Source organism: Microcaecilia unicolor, chromosome 1 (genome assembly GCF_901765095.1).
Source record: "Microcaecilia unicolor chromosome 1, aMicUni1.1, whole genome shotgun sequence".
NCBI classification, from domain to species: domain Eukaryota; kingdom Metazoa; phylum Chordata; class Amphibia; order Gymnophiona; family Siphonopidae; genus Microcaecilia; species Microcaecilia unicolor.
In genome coordinates, this window is record NC_044031.1 from 176712025 (window position 1) to 176727028 (window position 15004).

Below are 15004 nucleotides of genomic sequence, written 5' to 3' on the forward strand. Positions count from 1 at the left end.
TGACTTTTTCTGGGGAGTAGTCAATTTTGAATCCGATTGTAGGATGGTATGTATTGAAGGAATTGTAAAATTGTTTTAGAGATTCTTCCCCCTCAGTCCAAATCATAAAAATGTCATCAATGTACCGGTAGTATTTTAGGGGTTTCGTCTGGTATGTATTTAGAAATGTCTCTTCCAGTTCAGCCATAAAGAGGTTGGCATATTGGGGTGCTGTCCTGGTGCCCATCGCAGTGCCCATTATTTGTAGATAGATATCATTGTTAAAGCGGAAGTAGTTGTGAGTTCAAATAAATTTGATTTGTTTTGTAATAGTTTCTGATGAGTATTGATGGTCCAGTGTTGATGTTTCTAGGAACCTCCCACATGCAGCTATGCCATCCGCATGGAGGATGTTGCTGTATAGTGATTCTACATCCATCGTGACCAGAAGGGTGCTAGGTGGTAATTGCTTGATAGTTTTCAATTTATTCAGAAAGTCTGTGGTATCTTGTATGAAGCTGTTTGTTTTGTGCACGAGAGGTTTCAGAATTCCCTCTATGAGTCCAGATATTTCCTCCGTGAGTGTGCCAATATCTGATATGATTGGTCTGCCAGGGTTTCCAGGTTTGTGGATTTTGGGTAGCATGGAGAATGTGCCCACAGAAGGCTAGTTTGGTATGAGTTTCTTCAGATGTGACTGTACTTGTTTAGGAAATGTTCTGATAAAAGAAATTTAAGAAACTGCGTGGCATAGAATATGCAGGCGCTAAGATACTGCTATTCCAGGATTTCTCTGCTTGAGTAATGGAGCAACGGAAGACGCTGGTGCCATACTGCACTAGGTTATACGAGAAGGGTATCAGATTTGCGTTCCAGTACCCGGCTCGAGTGAAGATAACTTACAATAACAAAACTTTCACATTGACAAAGGTCGAGGAACTGCAAGCCTTTTTGGGGAAACTGCCGATAGACCCAGAACAAAGAGCAGACATGTGAGAAACTGAATTTTCGGTTGGTGGGGACGCAATTCGATGTAAGAGGAAGGAGGTATAATTCTACAGGTTGACTTTGAGTGTGGTAACACAGTCTGGAGCATTTAAGGAAAAGTGAAGAGTGCTTGGACATTTGAACTTGTGGTTGAATTAACAGATACACCTGCTTGAGAAGGACTTTGGAAAATGTGTATCGTGGTTTAAAGCTGTTTGAAACAGGACGAGCATCGCCCTGGATGTATTGAGGACACAGTCTGAGGGATCATGAATGCAGTGGAGATTCCAGTATGCACAGAAGTCCTTCACCCCAGGCAAATATAACTTGCAACAGCTCTGCTAGATTGAACGAGGGGTTAGGAAGGGGACGTTCGCAGATAGAGTTGTTGTGGGGGACATGATTGGTAACCAACAGTTTTAGCTATACAGGACCCTGGAGTGGGTTGTTCGACCAAGTAAATGAGTGGGACTGAAGGCCCTACACATGAGGGACAGTTTCTTGTAAGCTCAGGGTGCTGTTAGACTTTGTGGAGGAATTGAGGGAGCACATAAGAAGGGTGCAGGGGGGTGGGGGTTGGAAGCTCGTGGATTTGTGTGGTTGGTTGCTGGGATGAAACAGTTAACCGGGAACGGAAGGGTGAGGACTAAGGAGGGAGGGAGGGAGGGAGGTTGTATGGGTACTGATAAGTATTTTGGGCTGGTATGTAGGGGGGGTGGATGAGTGAATGTATGAGTGAGGGTTGGACAGAATGGAATGGCGGGAACTGGGGACTGGTGGGGTGGGTGTGCCAGGGGGGAGGGACGGGAGGCGGGTGGGAGGTAAGGGGGAAGGCAGACGGGGGGGGGGGACTGGAGAGTGCTTTGCGTAATATGGAGGTCTGTGTAGTTGAAAAGTGGAGTGCAAGGGGATACGGTAGCATGATAGGCGTCACAGGATTAGTGACCACTGGGGGAGTCCGGGGAGGTCATCCCCGATTCCCTCCAGTGGTCATCTGGGCAGTTGGGGCACTTTTTTGAAACTTGTTCGTGAAAAAAAAGGGTCCAAAAAAAGTGACCCAAAATCGCGGTAAAACGCCTTTTTTTTTCAATTATCAGCTAAAGACGCCCATCTCACCTCAGCCGATAACCACGCCCCAGTTCCGCCTTCACCACGCCTCCGGCACGCCCCCGTCAACTTTACCCGTTTCCGCAACGGATTGCAGTTGGAAATGCCCAAAATCGGCTTGTGATTATACCGATTTGGGCGCCCACAGGAGAAAGACACCCATCTCCTGATTTGGGTCGCAATATAGGCGTTTTTATCTTTTGATTATAAGCAGGATAGCGTACCAGATAACCCAAAATGTCAGCTGTCATGAAACCCAATTAAAAATCCTACATCATGCCTATATAACAAGGAGCAAAGGGAAATCAATGGGTCTATGGGAGTCAGAGGATTGTGATAAATGTGTTAATCATAAGGGGGCACTGGTGCATTATTTCTTGGAGTGTAAGACGCTGGAGATTTTCTGGAAATAGGTATTGGCACACCTGGAGGAAGTCATAGAAATGCAATTAGAGTGAAACCACAGGATTTTACTAATGAGGGTTGATACAGACTTAACCCGGCAGGGAGTCTCTGCCTTGCACAGTCGGTTTATACTACTATCCCTGGTGTTGGCTAAAAAAATCATATTGCAGCACTGGGTGGACAGGTCTCCTCCACCTCCTGCCCAATGGCACGCTGCTATGAAGCAGATGGCAGGATGGGAAGGAGGGGTGTCAATTGGAATTGAGGGGGAAAGAGATAGACTGCCAGCGGGACATCTGGTCTGGAAGAGAAGTTATGAGTGTTTGATGCAACAGAACGGTGGAAAGAATTCTGGGTGTGCAATGGTGCCTGTAGGGGGTGTTTGAGAGGGTAGGCATAAGTACTCGTAGATCTTCAAGGGGGGGCAGTGGGAGGGACGGGTGGGGGGTCATAGGAAGGGGGGAGGAAGAGGGGGGGGAAATGGAAAAATAAGCACAAGACACGAATGTTGAGTTTGCGATCATGACTGGGATTGGTTTGGTCCATGGTCAAGGTTATCAATGGTTTAAGAGGTTACGAGTCACACATGATATTGGTGCAACAGATGACAAGTTATCTTACTCAGTTATGCTAATGTTGCTGTTTTATCTGTAATGTACGATGAGAAAGTGGACGTAGAGGTTCAATGTTAGCGTTACAATTCCTTTTGAGGTAGCTGTAAATTGTACTTTGTGTATTTATATTGTACTGTGTGCATTTCTCTTGTCAATAAAAATTATAACAAATAAAAGAAAAGGTTCAAAGAAGAGTGACCAAAATGATAAAAAGGGCTCTTCAGCTTGGAAAAGAGGCGGCTGAGGAGAGAAAGGACCGAGGTCTATAAAATCCTGAGTGCAGAAATGAATCGATTTTTCACTCTTTGAAAAAGTACAAAGACTAAGGGACACTCACTGAAATTACATGGAAATACTTTTAAAACAAATAGGACGAAATATTTTTTCACTCAAAGAATAGTTAAGCTCTGGAACTTGCTGTTGGAGGATGTGTTAACGGTGATTAGCGGATCTGGGTTTAAAAAAGGTTTTGGACAAGTTGCTGGAGGAAAAGTCCATAGTCTGTTATTGAGATAGACACGGGGAAGTCACTGCTTGCCCTGGGATTGGAAGCACAAAATGTTGCTACTATTTGCATTTCTGCCAGATACTTGTGGCCTGGATCAGCCGCTGTTGGAAACAGGAAACTGGGCTAGATGAACCACTGGTCTAACCAAGTATGACTTTTCTTATGTTTTTACCTATTCTGTGAAGCTGTATTTTGTTTAGTTACTATTAAGCTCAAGTAAGAAGTGTGAAATTGCACAGCTAAATAATGTTCTCATATTTCTCAGTCCTTAAGTTCCTTCTTATTTATAGATCTTATGGTGCAAGCTCTGCACCAGCACTGTACATCGATTCTGGATTGTCGCTGCTCTGTCTATACCAGTGTTTCCCAAGACCAGTCCCGGAATACCCCTTGCCAATCAGGTTTTCAGGATATCCACAATAAACATACATGAACTTGATTTGCATGAACTGTCTCCATCACATGCAAATATCTTTTATGCATATTCATTGTGGATATCCTGAAAACCTGACTGGCAAGGGGTACTCCAGGACTGGACTTGGAAAACACTGGTCTGTATCTTTTGGGCAGCTGGCCAAGATACTCCAGATGAGATCATTCTTATTGTGATGATTCTTTCACTGCGCACCCTAAGATTCCTCTAGATCTTTTCACTATTATGCAGCCCTGAGTACTATGCATTCCACTCCTGTTAAGTGCACATCAATATCTCAATTTCCTTAGATTTCTGCAGTCCAAATTATGATACATCTTAAATGTTGTCTTTTTGCCTGTCTTCAATCATTCTGTTTATACACGCTCATTCAGATATTTTCAAATACACAACTAAAGTGAGCACAACTTCCACAGTTAAGTCAATGAATAGTGTATTATATATTTTTTGTGCTTGTAAATTTAAGCTAAATTACTTTGAGGTTAATTGTAAATTGCTTTGCATTAACTTACTATGTAACTTTTCAATAGACAAGCTTTTGCCTTAGAGCAAAAGCTTTAATTTTCAAGAACCAAGGGGAAAAAATCAAAACTAGTCAGTAATAATGCTGCTTCTAAAAAGCAATAAACTCAAAATTAGGTTATAAATAATTTAAAGTATGTCATGAAAACACATTAATAATTCATCAGATAAATAATTTACTAAATAATCAAATAAAGAATGAAATACATAAATAAATCAGCAAATAAATAATTCCACAAAATAACCTAAACAATAAGTCATTGAAACAAATGATAAACTTACAAAACTAATATGACTTTGCAAATTCTGATACTTAGAAAAAACGTATGCACATATAAACTAGACCAGCCTCAACTATACAAAAATACGCTTCATTGTCACTGATAAAATCAGTTGCACTGCAAAGAGATATAGTTTCAAATTTTACAACTTTAGTATTTTCCCTGATAAATCATTTACAATGTTATGCACCATAGTTTTGTTTTTCTACCTCTTCTTTACTGTTCCAAATACATAGACAGGAGCTATATATGTACTTCTTCACTTAGGAATACTTTCATTAACAGTTCCAGCCTTCTCCACAGTTTTCTATATTTTCTCTAAACCTTTAGAGGTGCTGCAAGAAAACAAAATCATGGAGATAATCTGCTACTTCAACTGGTATGTTATTCCTTAGTGGATCCCCACATCATACTTAACATAGCAAAATCAATTTAATAACGCCATAAAATAATGAGACACAAACACTGCTATGAACAAAACAATGACATACTTTTTCAAATGTTTTCTGTAGGATGTTTTTAAGCAGAGGTCTGTATCTTACATTTACTACTATTTATCATTTCTAAAGCGCTACTAGACATAAGCAGCGCTGTACACTTGAACAAGAAGAGACAGTCCCTGCTCAACAGAGCTTACAATCTAATTAGGACAGACAGACAGAACAAACAAGAGATAAGGGAATATTAAAGTGAGGATGATAAAATAAGGGCTCTGAACAAAGTGAATAAGGGTTAGGAGTTAAAAGCAGCATCAAAAAGGTGGGCTTTTAGCTTAGATTTGAAGACGGCTAGAGATGGAGCTTGACGTACCAGCTCAGGAAGTCTATTCTAGGCACATGGTGCAGCAAGATAACAGGAACGGAGTCTGGAGTTAGCAGTGGAGGAGAAGGGTGCAGATAAGAGAGATTTACCCAGTGAACGGAGTTCCCGGGGAGGAATGCAGGGAGAGATGACAGTGGAGAAGTACTGAGGAGCTGCAGAGTGAATGCACTTATAGGTCAATAAGAGGAGTTTGAACTGTATGCGGAAATGGATAAGAAGCCAGTGAAGTGATTTGAGGATAGGGCTAATATGAGCATAACAACACTGGCGGAATATTAGTCGTGCAGCAGAATTTTGAACAGATTTACTGCACATCTGTGTAAATTGCACAAATTCAGATGTGAACAAGAAACCTGAGAACAAAATGCTGGACTAACATCTAACTCTATGAATGTTTTTTTCTAGAACTTATAGACCACAATGAATATAAGGAAAATAACAGAACTTCTATCACCTGAGCTCAGTACCAATGAAATTAGAATAATACAACTGAAAACCAATGCTAATACAGGAAAATGTCAAGGAATTCCTGTGCTCGCATAAACTTTCAGACTGCATCTAACAAAAATTATTAGATTAACATCCACTACAATTTAATTCAAACAAACTGAAATTCTTGTGGTGTGCTATATTAAGGAAAATTATAATAGATTATTTTACTCACACTTTTTGGAACAGATTCTACATCTAAGGGCCAGAATGAAGGACTGGACAAAAATCTCACATCAAGTTTTGCATGAGCAATTTTATGTACATGTTTTGATTGAGCAATTTTAGGTACATATTTTCACCTTGAACTAAATGTATGTCTGCACTAAAAGGTGCACTATTTCAAAATTGCATATATTGAAGAAGCAGCTGATTTTTTGCAGACTTTTTATGCACCTGTACAATACACAATATTGAAAAGTGGGGGATTATTTCAAACATAAAATGCATCACAAAAAAAAAAGTTACTTGACATTTTGTGGGCGTTATCAAAATTTGTTTTTGACCAAACTTTCAAACTGGACAATAATAGCTACCAAGAATCCTTAGATATTATCTTTCAAAGATAGACTAAAAATCTTCCAGTGTGTAGAAAAACCAGATGAACTACTGCATGGTATAACAAATGCACACATTTAAGCTGTAAAAGAAGCAAATGAAGAGACAACTATTTTTTTTCTATAAACAGAAAATGAGAAAACCCCTTCAATAAATCTGGTGCCAAGTAATGCTTAACTTCTACAGTACCTAAGATGTATTGCTTATTGCTTCATAGTCAACATAATGGATTGGAAACATGAAGTCCTGTGATTGGCAAGATCAATCATTCCTTCTTAATCTTGTGTGGTCCCTCTTGCTATTCTGAACAGTACTCAGGCAAAGACAATCATAGGCGCCGACTCCGTGGGTGCTCGAGCACCCCCAATATTTCACCCGCCGGAAGTCGGAACCGGAAGTTCCATTCGCCAACCCGACCTGCCCAGTGCTCGCCCTCTTCTCCCTCAACAGTCCTCCGCCGGTCCACCCTCGCCTTCCTGCATGCCGCCCAGAATTTTAAAAGTCATCTTACCTCGAGGTCCCGGCTGCAGCAGTGAAAGGCAAGCAGGCTCAGCACTTCAGGCTTCCCTTCTTTCGTCACAGCTCTGGTCCCGCTCTCATTTCCTGTTTCTGCAAGGGCGGGACCAGAGCTGAGATGAGCGAAGGGAAGCCTGAAGCGCCGAGCCTGCTCGCCTTTCACTGCTGCCACCGGGACCCTGAGGGAGAGAGGGAGAGGTGAAAGAGGGAGGGAGGAGGGGGGAATGCACCACCTGTAAAAAAAAAAAAAAAAAATTCACCACCCCCGATCATTTTGAAAAGTTGGCTCCTATGAAGACAATATTGACACATCTCACACAACATCTACAAAATCCCACCTCTAAAAGGAGCTGTATGAATCATAGTAAAAACCACTGTCTTGGGTGAATCTCTTCATAAAGTACATAAGTATTGCCATACTGAAACAGATCAAAGGTCCATCAAACCCAGCATCCTGTTTCAAACAGTGGCCAATCCAGGTCACAAATACCTGGCAAGATCCCGAAAAAGTTCAATATATTTTATGCTGCTTATCCCAGAAATAAGCAGTGGATTTCCCCCAAGTCAATTTAATAATGGTCTATGGACTTTTCCTTTAGGAAGCCATCCAGACCTTTTTTAAACTCCGCTAAGTCTTTACCACATTCTCTGGCAACGAATTCCAGAGCTTAATTACACATTGCGTGAAGAAAAATTTTCTCCAATTCGTATTAAATTTACTACTTTGTAGCTTCACTGCATGCCCCCTAGTCTTAGTAGTTTTGGAAAGAGTAAACAAACGATTCACGCCTACCCATTCTACTTCACTCATTATTTTATAGACTTCTATCATATTTCCCCTCAGCCATCTTTTCTCCAAGCTCAAAAACCCTAGACGCTTCCGCCTTTCCTCATAGGGAAGTCGTCCCATCCCCTTTATCACCTTTGTCGCCCTTCACTTTTGTTTTCCATTCCTTTCCTAATAATATCTAACATTCTATTTGCTTCTTAGCCGCCGCAGCACACTGAGCAGAGAGTTTCAACGTATCATCAACAACGATGCCGAGATCCCTTTCTTGGTCGGTGACTCCTAACTTGGAACCTTGCATTACGTAGCTATAGTTCGGGTTCCTCTTTCCCATATGCATCACTTTGCACATGCTCACATTAAATGTCATTTGCCATTTAGATGTCCAGTCTCCCAGACTCGTAAGGTCCTCTTGTAATTTTTCACAATCCTCTCGCGATTTAACAAATTTGAATAACTTTGTGTCACCAGTAAATTTAATTACCTCACTAGTTACTCCCATCTCTAGATCATTTATAAATATGTTAAAAAGCAGCGGTCCCAGCACCGACTCCTGGGGGACCCTACTATCTACCCTTTTCCATTGAGAATACTGACCATTTAACCCTACTCTCTGTTTTCTATCCTTTAACCAGTTTTTAATCCACAATAGGACACTACCTGTTATCCCATGACTCTCCAATTTCTTCTGCAGTCTTTAATGAGGTACTTTTGAAAATCCAGATACACGATATCAACCGGCTTGCCTTTATCCACGTTTGTTCACCCCTTCAAAGAAATGTAATATTGATAAGGTAAGATTTCCCTTCACTAAATCCATGTTGGCTTTGTCTCATTAACCCATGCTTTTGAATATGCTCTGTAATTTTGTTATTTATAATAGTCTCTACCATTTTGCCCAGCACCAACGCCAGGCTTATTGGTCTATAATTTCCCGGATCCCCGCTGGAACCTTTTTTAAAATATCGGCATTACATGGGCTACACTCCAGTCCTCCGGTACCACACATGATTTTTTTTTTTTATATTATGTTTATTGTCTCATGGAGTCAAATACAGGCAACAAAAGCAACATCAATACAACAGAAATACACAATATCCATATCTCTTACAGCCCGTTGACCTCCATGATATTTTCCTGAACTTTCCTCCCCAACAAAATCCCCCCTCCCCCTGCCCTCCCTACTTTCCCTCCTCCCGCTCTTCCCCCCTTGTTTCCTCTCGCTGCTTAACCAGCACACATCTCCATTTAATCAGATCCGCAGTTTGACATCTGCAAGAAGGTACTTGTTCTCCCCCACAGGTCTCGATACTGACGGGCACACAAGGAGGCTGAGGCTTTATATTGCATAGCCACCCAATTGGCCATTTCAGCCATACTATTTCTCCATGCTGCCAGGGAAGGGGGCTCCGGACTCACCCACTGCTTCAACACGCATCTCTTAAGCAGGATCATTGCTGTCAATACAAATTTGCAGTGTGACTCCTTCAGTCCCTGCTCCCTAAGAGCCTGCCCACACCCCATTAATGTAATTGAATACTGCCATTCCACTGTGCGCTGTAAAATCTCTTCTAAAATTCCAAGTGCCCCAGTCCACAATGCCTGTAGGGCTGGACATTCCATGAATGAGTGCAAAAAGGTGCCCACCGCCCCTCTACATTTTTCACACATGTCACTATCCCACATCCCCAGGGCTTTCCCTTTAGCTTTACAAATGTGTACCCTATATAGGATTCTATATTGTGTGTCTTGCAGTGACGCATTCGGAGTAAGCCTCCGCAGGCCTCGGAAAATGGCGCTCAGTCTCTCCACTGATACCTCTTCTGCGACATCTTTGCTCCAGGCTTCTGCTAGCGGTGTCATGTGAGGCGCCCGCAGACGTTCCTTAATTATTTGACACCAGCCTGTCAATTTGTTGTAATTCGGAGTTGTCTGCAAAAAAATGTGATCAAGTTGCGTAAAACGCACTATGGCCTTGCTCCTGCGCTCCACACTCATTATGTAGTCTCGTGCCTGCAAATACGCAAAGAACTGGGAGCCAGAGATCTGTAGCTCACTTCTGACCGTGTCAAATGTTGGGAATATGTCCTCCCCTTCTTTCCTAAACTGGCCTATAAATCTGCAACCTTTGTCTCTCCATAAACTGAAAACTGATGTTCCCAACCCCGCCGGGAAGGCTATATTTCCCATCAGTGGCAGAAACGGGCTAGCACCCACGCTCGCTCGCTCCCTCTTGCCCTCTCCACCATCTCCAAGCCCTTTGAAGAGCTGCCACATATGGGGTTTCTACTGTTTTTTTTTGCCCCTTGTACTGCCCAGGACTCTAAAACAGCGAAAGGGTCATTTGGCCTGCACCAGCTTTCCCAGAAGCCCGGGGGGGCGAAGAACCCCCTCTCCGAGATCAGTTCGTGTACCCATCGCATCAATGCTGCCACATTATAGACTCGCAAGTCCGGAAGTCGTAGACCCCCCTGTCCGTTATTTCTAGTCAATTTAGCAAAGGCTATTCGGGGGCGTTTAGCATGCCAGATAAATGTGCCTATAATACTTTTGTACAAACGCTCTTCCGAATTCTTCACCCACAGGGGGAGCATCTGTAACGAATAAAGTAATTTGGGAAGCAGCACCATCTTGACCAGTGCTATTCGCCCCAAAAAATTCACTGGGAGCTCTTTCCATCTCTGGCATAGCTTTTTAACCTCTTCCAACCGGTCTACGACATTCTTTTTATATACCCTCATCGGGTTCGCACTAATATAAATCCCTAAATACTTAATACCTTCGGTGGCCCATCGGAGTGGGAAGGAATGTGAGTCTCTACTTATACAAGGCTCACTTACTGGCAGTGCTTCGGACTTGTCAAAGTTTATGCTAAGACCTGAAAAATCCCCAAAGGCCCGAATGATTGTCATTGCCAGTGGCAACGTACGAGTTGCCTCATCCAGCAACAGCAGCATATCATCTGCAAACAGGTTGATTATATAAGTCTCTCCTCCCACTGTTATTCCCTTCAACGTGACCTCTTGCCGCATTTTCGCTGCCAGGGGCTCTAGGGTGAGTATAAATAACAATGGTGACAAGGGGCAGCCCTGCCTGGTTCCCCCACCCAGGGGAAACACATCAGTCAGAGAATCATTGACAATAATCTGCGCTGTTGGATTATTGTATAACGCTCGGATCCACCCCAGGAATTCACCCTGGATGCCGAAGCGCCTCAGAATCCAAAACAAATATTGCCAGACTACTTTATCGAAAGCTTTTTCCGCGTCAAGACTTGCTACTATGGCGTCTCCTGCCCTCCCACTGCCTTCTAATAAAATCCTACTCACTTTCAGTATGTTAGCTGACGCGAACCTCCCCTTGACAAAGCCCACCTGATCCGGATGAATCAGGGCAGGGATTACCTGGCCCAGTCTATCCGCCAACACTGCTGCCAAAATCTTTATGTCCTGATTCAACAACGAGATGGGCCTGTAAGAACCCACTAATTCTTCGTCTTTCCCTGGCTTAGGGATCAGCACAATGTGCGCATGATTTAACACAGGCCCCATCGTGCCCCCCTCCCTAACTTCTTCACACATAGCTATAAAGGGTGCGGTCATCACATCCTGCAAGATTTTATAGTATTCCGCTCCTAGCCCATCCGGGCCCGGCGCCTTAGCCAGCTTAAGACGCTTGATCACCCGCTGTACTTCTTTACCCTGAATGGGTGCATTCAGCCCCCTCTGTTGGTCTTCCGACAGCGTGGGCAGTCCCACCCCCTCCAAGAATTCCAAACACTTTCTCTCCGAGAATTCCCCTGTTTGATACAGCTTCGAGTAGTACTCTACAAATTCTGTTTTAATGTCCTGCAACTGGGTTCTAACTTCCCCCTCCCTATTCCTTATTTTGGGTATAAATCTTTTTGCCGTGTTCTGTTTTACTAAGGATGCGAGCAGTTTACCTGTTTTATTACCCCACCGATGTAGCTTATATTTATACATTCTAATATTATAAAGTGCCCCTTCTTCCAGCACTTCTTGCACCTCCTTCCTGCTGTCTAGGTATGCCTTCCTATTCTTGTCAGAGGGACACCCAATGAGCGCCCGCCGCGTTTCCCGCAATTCCACTGTGAGGGCCCGAATTCTTTCCCCACGCTTCTTATTCTGGGACGCCACGTAGGAGATAATCTTCCCTTGTAGAACTGCCTTTGAGGCCTCCCAGAATATTCGCGGGGCCACTTCCTGCGCTTCATTCTCTAATAGATAATCCATCCAACCTTTCCTCAAGCAGGCCTGAAACTCCTTATTTAGGTACAGCGCCGGATTCATTCGCCAGCGCTTTGCCCCCTCACGCCCTCCCCAGCACCAATCCATCCATACTGGCGAATGGACCGACACCTCTGGCTCCCCAATTCCCGACTGCTGCACTTTCAAGGCCACCGAGTATGGAACTAACAGATAGTCAAGTCGAGAGTGCGTCCCATGTGGGTGCGAAAAAAAGGTGAAGTCAGCCTCAGTAAGATGCTGATGGCGCCATACATCTACTAAATCTAGCTCTTTCATCAAAAAATTTACCCCCTTGTCCTCCTGATCCTTACCCATCTTCCTTGGTGGTTTGCAATCTATTGAAGGATCACTGGGGACATTAAAATCCCCTCCTATGATCAGTTGATATTGATCAAACGTTACCAATTTTGCTACCAATAGGGTGAAAAACTTGTGGGAGTATATGTTAGGGGCATAAACACTACACAGTCCTACCTTTTTACCCTGCATTTCTCCTGCCACTATGAGGACTCTCCCTTCTGGGTCTTGATACATTCTGTGCAAATCAAAATTAATGTTTTTCTTGAGTAATATAGCTACCCCTCTTTGTCTCCCATTATAAGACGCAAAAAAGACATCTCCCACCCAGTCCCTTTTTAATTTTAAGTGCTCCATCCTGCTTAAGTGTGTCTCCTGCAGCATAACTATATCGGCCTTCTGCCTCTTGAGCGCCTGCAATATTTTTGTGCGTTTTACTGGGGAGTGCACTCCATCAACATTCAATGTTACAATCTTTAAATTGGCCATTTACTTTCCCACCCAGTCATACCGCATGTGTGTAACTCATTTATACTGTTCGAGAGCCTCCCAGCTGGGCCCCCAAACCACTCCTCCACATCCTGCGTTATACAGTGTCTGCCCTCTCTTGCTTTGAATTGCCAAGCTGCCTTAAACGGTCCCGTGCTGTTCAGCTGAAAAATCATGAAACCCCTTACTACATTTTCCCCTGTTCCCTCCCCCTGATCCCTTCCCTCCCCCTCCCCCCCTGCCTTCCCTGTCCCTCCCGAGTTACCCTCCTGCCAATCCCACATCTTAACAGAACACAAACCCTTCCCCCACATCATTCCAGTTCACAACACACACTCACCCTCCTCACTCACCACCTACTCTCCCGGTCTCCTTCCCTCATTATCTTCCTTCCCTCCCCCTCTCCCCCGGTTCCCAAACATAGGCAATGCTAGAATACATGAAAACTAGTACAAAGCAATCTTTAACACAACATATCATTAACTCCTTATACCAAAAGGCTTCCAACGGGGAGTGCCCACCACCTTTCAACTCTTGCAGGTGTAGTTGGTCTTTGCAGTTGTTTAGGAGGCTGGCTTCCACGCTCCGCTGAGGCTATCATGCGTGCTAGCCATGTCTTCCAGGTCCACGGGTCCAAGCCAATTCGCGGCCAGTAGATTCTTCCTTTCCCAACCCTAACTTCACGATCTCTCATGCCAGACCGCGTCGAAAGTCATCTCAAAACCAAACTTAATGTCCTGCAGACATTCTCAACATGCTGCTCCAGATAACAAAAACAGAAACCCCCACTGAACTCTGCAGTTCTTGTTTCATTTCAAATTGGTCGCAAAAGCTTCCAATGCCCCACACATGATTTTAAAGATAAATTACATATTACTAACAATATTTCCGCCAATTCATTTTTCAATTCTATCATTACTCTGGGATGAATACCATCCGGTCCAGGAGATTTGTCACTCTTCAATTTGTCAAATTGCCCCATTACATTCTCCAGGTTTATAGAGATTTAATTTTCTCCAACTCGTCAGCTTTGAATACCATTTCTGGCACCGGTATCTCTCTCAAATCTTCCTCGGTGAAAACCGAAGCAAAGAATTAATTTCTCTCCGTTATGGCTTTGTCTTCCCTGATCGCCCCTCTTACCCCTCGGTCATCTAGCAGTCCAACCGATTCTTTTGCCGGTTTCCTGCTTTTAATATACCTAAAAACATTTTTACTATGTGTTTTTGCCTCCAACACAATCTTTTTTTCAAAGTCCCTCTTTGCCTTCCTTATCAGCGCTTTGTATTTGACTTGGCATTCCTTATGCTCTTTCTTATTATTTTAAGTCGGTTCCTTCTTCCATTTTCTGAAGTATTTTCTTTTAGCTCTAATAGCTTCCTTCATCTCACTTTTTAACCATGTCGGCTGTCGTTTGGTCTTCCTCCCTCTTTTTTTTTATACACGCCTTTTTTTTTATTTTGCCTGGGCTTCCAGGTTGGTATTTTTGAACTCTATCTCCATGACAATTTGTAACTAGAACATGATGTACATATATGATGTACACCACAATAAAGACATGATTTTCTAAAAATACTATAAATAATATAGTACGCCTAAATGCAGTAGGTAATAAAGACATCCATCTAATGAAAGTCAAATAATTACACAAAACAGCAATAGGCAAGGGCTTAATAATGTCACCACACAAATTAGAAAACATTGATATTACTTTTCAATAGTTCAATTATCAAAAATAGCTTCCGTCAAAAATATTCAAATAAGACCATTAACAGACACTTTAAGGAATCCTAATGGGTACTTTTACCGGTGAATATGTAGCGTACCTCTGTTAAATGAATATACTTTTGCATACTTAATGCTACTGTGGAGAATTCCACTGTTAAACAAAAGTTTATACACTCACACAGCATCCACATGCAACTCCATTACTTAAGAGGAC

The 15004-nt window shown here is 42.9% G+C and overlaps 1 protein-coding gene across 1 annotated transcript in view; it reads right to left on the reverse strand.

The window, feature by feature from the left end:
* Positions 1-15004, reverse strand: part of TBC1D5 (TBC1 domain family member 5) — a 1081936-nt gene that overhangs the window by 1001691 nt on the left and 65241 nt on the right. The window contains 1 exon segment of the mRNA XM_030202651.1: positions 5046-5171. The gene's annotated coding sequence lies outside the window, so the exon portion shown is untranslated.